Source organism: Octodon degus, unplaced genomic scaffold, assembly GCF_000260255.1.
Source record: "Octodon degus isolate 3935 unplaced genomic scaffold, OctDeg1.0 scaffold00002, whole genome shotgun sequence".
NCBI lineage: Eukaryota > Metazoa > Chordata > Mammalia > Rodentia > Octodontidae > Octodon > Octodon degus.
The window spans coordinates 16,398,376-16,408,669 of NW_004524578.1; positions in this window are offsets into that span (position 1 = coordinate 16,398,376).

A 10,294-nucleotide genomic window follows, 5' to 3' on the forward strand; every position below is an offset into this window, starting at 1 on the left:
TTTTAGGTAAAACAAGCACTACTTTAGAAAACAGTGACATTGATTTGTTCTCAATTACTGGCACATGCTTGCTGCTTGATATTTTTAATAAAAGGATTTTTCATTTTTAGGCAAACACATTTGCCTACTTCTTCAGTTTCTACTATAATATCTTGGGTTTTCTATACACCAGAACACACTCAACCTTCCTTCACCTTTTCATGTGTCAGCTTTATATGTGGAAGGGAACAACTTTCTGGATATTTTCTAACATTGCTGAGATTTTTGTTTCATTTGCCTCTCTCACTACTCTTCTTCCTCTTCTTTTTCCTCTTCCTCTTCCTCTTCCTCTTCTTCTTCTTCTTCTTCTTCTTCTTCTTCTTCTTCTTCTTCTTCTTCTTCTTCTTCTTCTTCTTCTTCTTCTTCTTCTCCTCGTCCTCCTCCTCCTCTTCTTACTCCTCCTCTTCCTCCTCCTCCTCCTTCTTCTTCTTCTGTTTGTTTTTAGTCAACATCTGTAATCATAATTACAAACTGGAGAATTAGTGACAAATGGGAGTAAAGGGACATGTTAATAGGACAGAGATATTTCTCGTGAAAAATGTTCATTTGTGCCCAAGAGAAATAAATGAATGCCCCATCACACTGAGATGATACAAAACAACTATAAGTAAAAATAAAGCTCCAGACTTAATTTCAAATAATATGTTTTAAACCTGGAGAAAAAGATTGAATTTTATTGTGCCTCATATTTTTTGCCCTCTCTATTCTTAGTTAAAGTTCTATTTTTTTTCAAAACCTCTTTTCATTGTGCTATTTTTAGTATAGTTTATGGCATTATTTTGATGTTGTTTTGAGAATTTGTCCTGCTTTTGCCAGAGTTGAAGTTTGGAATGTTCCACATTTAACTAGAAAGGTCTATAAGTCTGACATTGCCGGTTCTGTGGATAACACATTACTGCTATGGACTACTGGACTATATTGGATTATTTTGCTGAATGCATGCACCTACATTATTTGAATAGCAATGGAATACCCATCTCTGACAAAACTGAACAACAAAAAGGAGGATATAAATGAAGGACCACTTTGTAGTGAAAAAATATGTATATTTGTATATACAAAATAGCATAGATATACAGCTACTTTCTCTTAGTTCAATGAGAACAAAGATTTGTACTAGTAGTATTTAGACCAGATATCATGTTTGCATCTTGTACTATGAGTAACTACTATGAAGACAACAACATGCAATGTATTAATTATTGTAACTGTCCTACTAACTTGTTTTGAAACTGTCTCATTGCTATTTCTTTCTCAATAAAATTAATTTAAAAAATTTAAATGAATAAAAAAGTAAGGTCAATAAGTCTGAAGATACTTGGGCAATCAGTCAAAGATCTTCCATTTCCTATCATACATGATCCATGAGGGTGTATATATGGCATTCAATGAGGGCAGTCAAAAAAATCTCCTGTAAATCAGGAAAGAGTTTTCAGATGAAGTTGGTCTTTATTGAAGAAAATTACTTTTTGTGGCTACAGAATGGACTTCACAATTTGACAGCAGCCTTCAGAGATCCACTCCCTACTTTTAGCTCATATGAAATCCTCATGCAAGAGATGTTGATTCAGACTGTGTAGCTGTAGATATCATCAGTCTCCTTATCTCCAAATGATGGTCTTGACATCAAAGGAAAATGTGGCTCATCAGAAATCACAGCTTTCACACAAAAATGTATATAAAGCATCAGTTAAAGAATTTACTATGTGCCAGGAACAGAATTTCAGATGAGGATTCATTTGCAAGTAATTTATGAAAGGAAGGTTCACAAGAAAAACTGGCATAAGAAGGTGGAGTTCAAAGAGGGAAGGGGAAGAAACTAATTTAGGGTTAGATTTCAGGCAGAGCTGTATCTCCTGATACTGTGGGGAATGACAAATATAGTTTGCACCTCACAGCTTATCACACCACACAGCACAGGAGGTGGGCATTCTTGAGTATGTAGACTCTCCTGTGGATGTTAAGGCTTGTATAGAAACCAGGTTGTCATAGCCAAAGGATAAGTATTTACAAATGACTACAGGTATAGGCTACTACAAGGTAGGGGCGCCCGACCTAGACATTCATGGGTACATATGATAAAGGAACTCTAAGGCAAAGTTGGAGGAACACTCTCTTTTATATCTCACATAGTATCTCATAATATTAAATGTATTTTCTATGTTGTTCATTCTATGTCAAAAAAGGATGTACTTTGGGATATGAATCTATTTCAGTATCTCTAAACGGATAATGTGAGCTAAATATATAATTTTAAATATTCTAAGAGCTACGCTTAAAAGACCAAAACATGGTAAAATTGATTTCAATATTTTATTTTATTCAATATAGCCAGAAATATAATTGATAAATTAATGAGATATTGTAATGTTTTGAACTTGTAACACAAAGTACAGTCAGAAAAAAATATTGTGTTCTACTTAAAACAGGTTGGCTCTGTGTTTATGTATGAAACTAGAACCCTTCAATCATTTTGTTTTTGTGAAAATACTTCAACCTCCACCCACAAGGGGGCCTCTTAGGATTAGCTGTATACAATGTGATTGTCCATTTAGATACCATTCATCAGAGTATGGTGGAATTGATTCAGACGGGGCCAATCCTGTTTACTTTCTGCAGGAATTGGTACATTCCCATTGACTTTTCCAACCCCAATTCCAGGACATTCTGCAGCTAGGCTTCATTATTTCATTGGGATCTACTGAAATATGGCTACAAATTGAAGAAATTCATCATTTCATTGAGTGGCTAGCAATGGACAGAATCTGAACTAGTGATGACCATTGGTACCACAAGAAAGACAAAATGTGAATTTAACTCAGCCCTGGAAAAGGACAGTGAATCTTGCCAGTGCTGGAATGGAGGGCCAACAGATCATAACATAACATTGATGTTCACTGCTTTGAGACCTAGGCCAACAAATTTCACTGATCAGAATTTAGGGAAATTGGTCCAAAATGTTAAGTTATTATATCATACTGTATGATTCTATTTTGGAAACCCCAGAAAGGGCAACAGACCAAGAAAACAGGATGATAATCTTGTTGGAAGAAAATAAAGGAAATCTGTCTTTACGTTTTTTTCCCTAGAGTTTATTCTTAACATGTCAGAAACAATGATTGTTTTGAAATGCGAATCAGAGTACTGTACTCTCCCTCAAATACTCAACTGCTTCTTAAGTAAAATATCACTCAGTGTAATAGTCAAAGTCATCATGATGGGATCTGGTATCTAAATTGACTTTGAGCATCTTCTCCTAACCCTATTGTGATTGTCACACAAGACTCTTGTGCTGTCTGATCTCTGCAAGCATTTGCCCGCCTGGGAGTGAGCCTTTGCACCAACTGAAAGTTATATGGACCATCCTTGGTTGACTTACTTTGCCATATTCACAGTACCCAAAGGACCCTCTGTTCAGTCTGCCCTAACCTGCTTACCCTTTTCTTCTTTGTTTTCTTACTCTGCTTAGTTTCATATAACATAATGTATGCTTGAAATGTGCATTTAGTATGTCTAGTTGTTTGTGTAGTTCTCTGCCACAAGTTCACACTGTGATGTTCGTATGACCACAGGAACAGTATAGCAGAGCCAAGCAGCCATGGGTTAAAACTTTCAAAGCCATGAGCCGAAACATACCTTTCTTCTTCATAAGTTCATTATCTCAGGCATTTTGTCACAGCAGTGGAGAGCTATCACAAATGTGATTGGCATTATTAATCATTATAAACTTGCAAATTAAAGTATAATGTTTTAACAGTACATGCTCACTAAATGTCTAAAATTAAAAGAAACTATAGTACCAAATATTGGCAATGTATGGAGCAACTAGAACTATCAAATATACCAGTTGAAATATAAAATGGTACAATAATTACCATCCCACTGAACAATTCTTCTACTTCTAGGTATTTACCAAGAATAAAGAAAAACATAAGATAACAAGTTTTCACATGAACATTCATAGCAACTTTATTCACAGCAGGCAAAAAAGGAAATAATTCAACAAATGTACATCAACAGGTACAAAAATAAACAAGTTTCAATCTATTTGTATAATCAAGTGCTCCCTGACAATAAAAATAATTTAACTGCCAATATATGGAAAAACATGCATGAATCTCAAATGATTACACTTTCAAAGAATCCAGACATCACTAGGAACATGCTCTATAATATAATTTATATAAAAGTCTATAGCAAGTAAAACAAATTTATAAATGGTATGAAACATCACACTTCACCTGAGCCAGGAATTGTTTGTCAGGGGAAGACAGTACAAGAGGTAGTGAGGGAAGATATTATGAAAGAGTGATGAAAGTAGGCACAAGGGTCCAGGGGTTCCATCCTTAGGCCTGCCGTGCCAGCCTGCCCTGAGGGCCCACTGAGATGGCAATTGAGACTGGGCATGGTGGTGCGCACCTGTAATCCCAGCTCTTGGGAGGCTGTAAACCGGCAGATAATTACAAGTGTGATCTGGTAGTGAGACCCTGAACACCCTGTAGACCTTTCCCCAAAATACAAAAAAAAAAAAAAAAGAAAGAAAGAAAAAGGAAAGTATTATTGATATTAATTGTGTTGGTATTTAATTTTGTGCACATATTTGTCAGATCTAATTAAACTACACATATAAATTCTTATTTTATGTAAAATAGGCTTCAATGAAATCAAAGGAAATTATAAAGATAAAGTAAATATTTAGAAATGTTGAAAGGAGCTACTTTATTTTGTTCAAATCAACTAAGACTAGCTTGCATGAACCCCTGAGACTTGGGGATAGGAGATCACATAAATGAGATGCAATTAAGAAAATTAGAAAACAGATTTGGTAACATCTCTATACAGCCTGTAAACTGCAATGTAGAAGATGTAGTAGCCTGTGTGACAGAAGGTTACCTAAGGCAAGAGGATTTGTTTCCTAATCAAGACAGTAGCTGGAACACATTGAAGCACAGTGTATGTCAAAGTGAGCCCAGCAGAGTACTCAGAAAGAAAGCAGCCCTGCCTTCCTATTAGAAAGAAGGAAGGGCTGGAGGGATGGCTCAGTGGTCTAAAGCACCTACTTAAAAACAAGCTTAGCAAAGCACAGGGACCACGGTTCAATCCCCCAGCACCACATGCCCGCCAGCCCCGCCCCCTGGTGGGCTGAGCTGGCCACACACACACACACACACACACACACACACACATATAAATAAAAATAAAAAAAAAAGAAAGAAAGAAGGAAGACTGTGGAAGGGAGCTGGAGTAACCCACAAATAGCCTGTCACATCAATGGCTTTCCCATCAGCCCTTCCTCATGAATCTGTGCAGGACTTGTGTTGCTAACAAAGTACAGCAAAAGCAGTTCTGGGAAATTTCCACGACTGGGTTGGCCAGGTTTCATTTTCATTTCTGAATCCTGCTTCTTTGAAGACACACATTTTATAGACATTGATATCCAAAACCATCACGCTACAGGGAAACCCAAACTATCTAGAAAGAAAGAGAGGGCCCAAAGAGGAGCAAGACAGCTGGACACAAGAGCAGAGACTCCCTCTATCTCCCAAGCAGCCCAGACACTAGCTGTATGTAGCCAAGCAAATGATTCAAGCCAAAGCCATATGGAACAGAACAACAAAACTCTCCAAATTCCTCACCTGTACTGATGTGAGAAAATAAGATGGTGTGTAAATCACTAGGTTTTCAAGTTCTTTGTTTTGCAGCCATGATTATCTAAGAGTGAAACTGTTTCCTAGAAGTGAGGCATCACCATAATAAATTTGTAATGCATGTGACACTGACATTAGGCTTCATAGGAGTCTAAGTAGTCAAGGGTTAGCAAGAAGCCCGTAACTAGATGCTAGAACATCATGAAAGAATGGTAAACAGAGAACTGGAGAAAGTTGATTCATGACATATGGTGGCAGAACATTTGGCCATGATGATGTTGTCTTTTTTTTTTTTTTTTTTTTGAACCGGGTATTGAACTCAGGCCCTTGCACTTGCCAGGGAAGTGCTTATTCTACTGAGCCATCTCCCCGGCCCCATGATGTTGTCTTTACTAACTTAAAAGATTCAACATTTCCTTTGATTAAATTGTGGATGTATGTAAGATTTCAAGGTGAATGTTCTACCCACCGACATTCTTTAGTTGCATTTGATGTATACAGACAGTTGTGTGAAGAATCCAAACTCTCACCAACAATTTCCCCAACAAAGTAAGATTCTCAAAGTAAGTAATGACCTTAGGGCAAGGATTACTTCCAGAGCTTTGTAGAAAAGGGTGACCTCAGGATCAAGATAAAATCAGAAATACAGGTACAAGGTGTTTGATTTTTTTCAAAGAGAATAAAATTAGTAATAAAAAAGAAGAAATAAGAGATGATACAGAATTTCACTAAATATTTTTTCTTTCTTATTACTATTTTACATTTTCCTTGTCTAAGGTCCTTGTTAAGAGTTCAGAATTACTTAATGTCTCTTATAGACGTGGTTAAATCAAAAGACTTCTAAGATTCTTAAAGGTATGGTGTCCCAGCACCACAAAGTGGACTGTAAGTTAGCTGGAAGACAGTTGAGCATAAAGTAAATACTGATATGATTCATAGAAAACTTACTGAATTTTTAAAAAACCTAATTCTACTGATGGAAGCACTAGCAGCTTGAAGTAAAAGAGAACAAGACAATTCAAAGTGACAGTTCAGTGCGATTTGTGACCTGTACCTTGGAAACTGGCTGAAACGTTCACTTAGATAAAACTTAGGCTGCTTTTCATAGTTAAAAGAAAATATGATGCAGGGCACAGCACAAGCTTCAAGAGGATGGGAAATAGACACACACATGTGCCTGCATAGATTTTAGAATTTTAACAAAACAGTCGCGAACATGAATTTTTTTTAACTTCCTTTTTGCAGGAGAGTGTCCATCACAGATACTGCATTTTTACGGAGACTTCTGTGTTTCACTACGGGGTGCATGGAATCAATTTGCAAGTCATCATATGGAGAAAATGTATACTCACTGAGTTGACCCTGAGGAAGGATGTACAACAACATCCATCAATACTTGGGTCTGGTTTAGAAGAAAATATCTTGGCTCTTAAGCTCTGTGTGTAACAAACAGCATACATGTATAACCAAAGCATATTAGACACTAGGATCCTTGTCTTCCATGGGATAGGGAGTGAATCTGTTTTACATGTGAGAAAAGTATGAATTGTTACAAAGCAGATGGACAGACTGGTGTTCTTTGTCATTTGGCCCTTCCCTAGTGAATCCTGCTGATGTTCTTGCCTGTGTACTCTTTACTTCAACAGAACTTAAACTAGAGAGAAGCAAAATTGGCACCCAGGACATGAAATTCATGAAGATTCTCACTGAGCTTCTCGCAGGTCATCTTACTGGCCTCCCCCTAGTTCTGACCCTTGTCTGCACTCTGGTCTCAGCTGGTGACTGGATTTCATAAGTGGAATGTGTTAGAAGTGAGACTGGCCTGTTTAGGGTCCCAGCTTTGTGAATGTCTGAGGGCTGTTGCTTTTGTGCTCTCAGGAGCTTTGTACATCCCTGCAAGGGGCACAGACATGCTACTGCCAGTAGCATATGGAGAGACAAAGTATGCTCTTCACATGGGATGAGCGAGGCTCTGAGAAAACAGGGCAGGGAAAGACGCCCAGCACACCAGTATCCCAGCTGAGCCCAGCTCCCAACTGAGTGGGCAGCTGGATATAGTCACAGAAGTGCTAGCCCAGCTGAGCCCAGCACACATATTAAAACCCCAGACAAATAAAATGGTAGCTGTTTTAAACCACTAAGTTTTAGTGTGTTTGTTAGGCAGCATCAGAGAAGCAGAACAGAAACGATCCGTGTCTGCTTTGGGTGTGCTGATGGCTTAAGCAGTTGATATAAATCATCATGGGGATGGCAGAGAAAAGCATAACACAGAGCTAGGGGCTGGAGGACTGGAAACATCTAGGAGATTTCTTTGTGGATTCCCAGAGGGTGGTGGGCTGAAGGCTTGGATATTTAATGGTAGATGGGGTCAAAGAGAACAAATATTGCCTTTCACTGAGTCTCTTTTGCACCAATCAGATTTAGCCCAGGGGCTACTCATCTAAGGGTGCTATATACGTGTGAGTTGGCATTGTTAAACATAGCACAAAGGAAAATAAAAACACGCCACACAGGACTTGAACTGATTCATCCAGCAGAGATCACTTAGAGTGCTTCGCCTCTGCAAACAGCCTCATTGACAGGCAGGCACAGACTCTGAGAGATTCAGCACAGTAAGCAAGGACACAGTTTCTCCATATCAAATGTCTAAGCACATATGTATAACGATAGTGTGTAAGACACTAGGACCCTTGAGCCAGCATAAGTGCAACCCAAGCAGCCTGCAATGTTCAGGCTTTGGGGACTCACTTCTCTCCTGCTGTGGTTATATGCATGCTTCTAGAAGCATTGTGCAAATAATAGGACCTGGGGAGTCTAAACAGTAAGTGAATGTAAATGAATGTGGCCTCCCAGGAAATAAAAATACAGGCTCATTATTTTGTTTTTCAATCCAAAAAGGAATACACTTTGAAATGGCAGTTTCTGGCAAGAATAAAATAATAATAATAATGATAGCTCTGCCCAAGTTAATTTTCTACAAGTGGCAACATCTGATACGAGCTGGCAAAGTAAGGGAACATCAGCCTATCTTAAGCACAGTAACCTTCAGGGAATGTGTCATGAATCTATCATCCCTGGGACTTTAACCAATAGTACTTATTCAGCTGGTTCATCCCTTGAGGTGGTAGGGGCATGAATTTAACCCTGAGAGAGGCACAAAATGTGCTGCTGGAGGGTAGGTTATATATGAGGTGAAAAAACTGTTCTGTGTTAAACATTTTGAAATTGGCCAATTTCCTTGATCTTTAAAAATATTTGCAAAGCTCTGCAGTGATAGAAACATCTTGCTGTCTTTAAAATGCATAGGGCAGATTCATCTCGGAGATGGTGATGCCATTAGAATATTTTATGCACGCCAATTCTGTAGGCAATTGGTACTTGGAGGACTTAGCACTTGGTTCCAGGGATGTTTTCTTGATTTGCTCAGCTACCTATGTAACTTTCCTGAGTTCTTCCCTATAGGAAGTTTTGGTTCATAGAAAATCCTGCTGAGCTCTTCCTCTGAGAAATCTCTGTTCAAATATCACTTCTCAAATTGGCCCAATCAGACCAACTTATTAATATTAAAATTTGCTCATTAACATCTTATTTTACCTATACTCCTTAGTCTGCTCTATTAAAATTATCCATGGAATATTCTCTGCTGATTACTGATGGATTACAAGCTCTGTATGGACAGAGATCTTTTTCCTTGTTTTCCAGAGTAATCTTGACAACTCCCACAGTGCCTGCAGCTCAGTAAACATGTTGAAATAAGAAATACATACATCTTTGGTACGGCCCTTTATTTCTGTGACATAGACATCTCATCTTTCGAATGAAAATGATTATCCTAGTCTTTATGGCTAATACAATAAAAATGGTTCAGTGCAAATCCAGTTCATGTCTGCCAATATATTCTGCAAGTTTGTACAGCATGCACCTGCGTAACAAGATTGAGCTGGTATGATTCAGTCACATATTTTTTGGGGTATAAATATAAATTAAGAGCCTACTGTGTATCAGCCATTGGGTTTAGTCAGTGAATGCAGAAATGAATACCCTGTTGGTATAAATACATAAAAAGCACCCGAACTGGTACAAGATAAAGATCAGCAACTATATACAGCAACAAGAGAATGCAATGTGCGCACTAAGGAGGCAGGCGAGCATGTTGAAGGAGCAAAGCAAAGGAAGCCACATGCACTGCTTGTTTTAAAAGAGTTAAAATGTGCACCAGATCATGGAGGATGAACAGGAAGTCCAGAGATTCCTGGAAGGGAGACCTTAAGGGAAAAGAAATGGGTCGGCCAAAGAACGCTGGACATGTGGAGTCAAACATCATGCTTTGTGGAATACTGAAGGACATGACAAAGTCTGGTTCTTCATCAGTGAAAAAGGAAAGTGCTCTCTGAAATTTTGGTCGCAGGAATGGCAATGTTTCTCAAAACAATTCATCAAAATATAAAGCACCTTCTACAGCTAAATCTGAGTATGGATGTATGTTTTACCCAGGTATCTCCATGATGAGAATCGATAGATACACTAATTAAACATGAATTAAGATATCTACAAACACTAGTAACTAATGATGCCTAGAACATGCTCATTGGTGACCTTTCTAACAA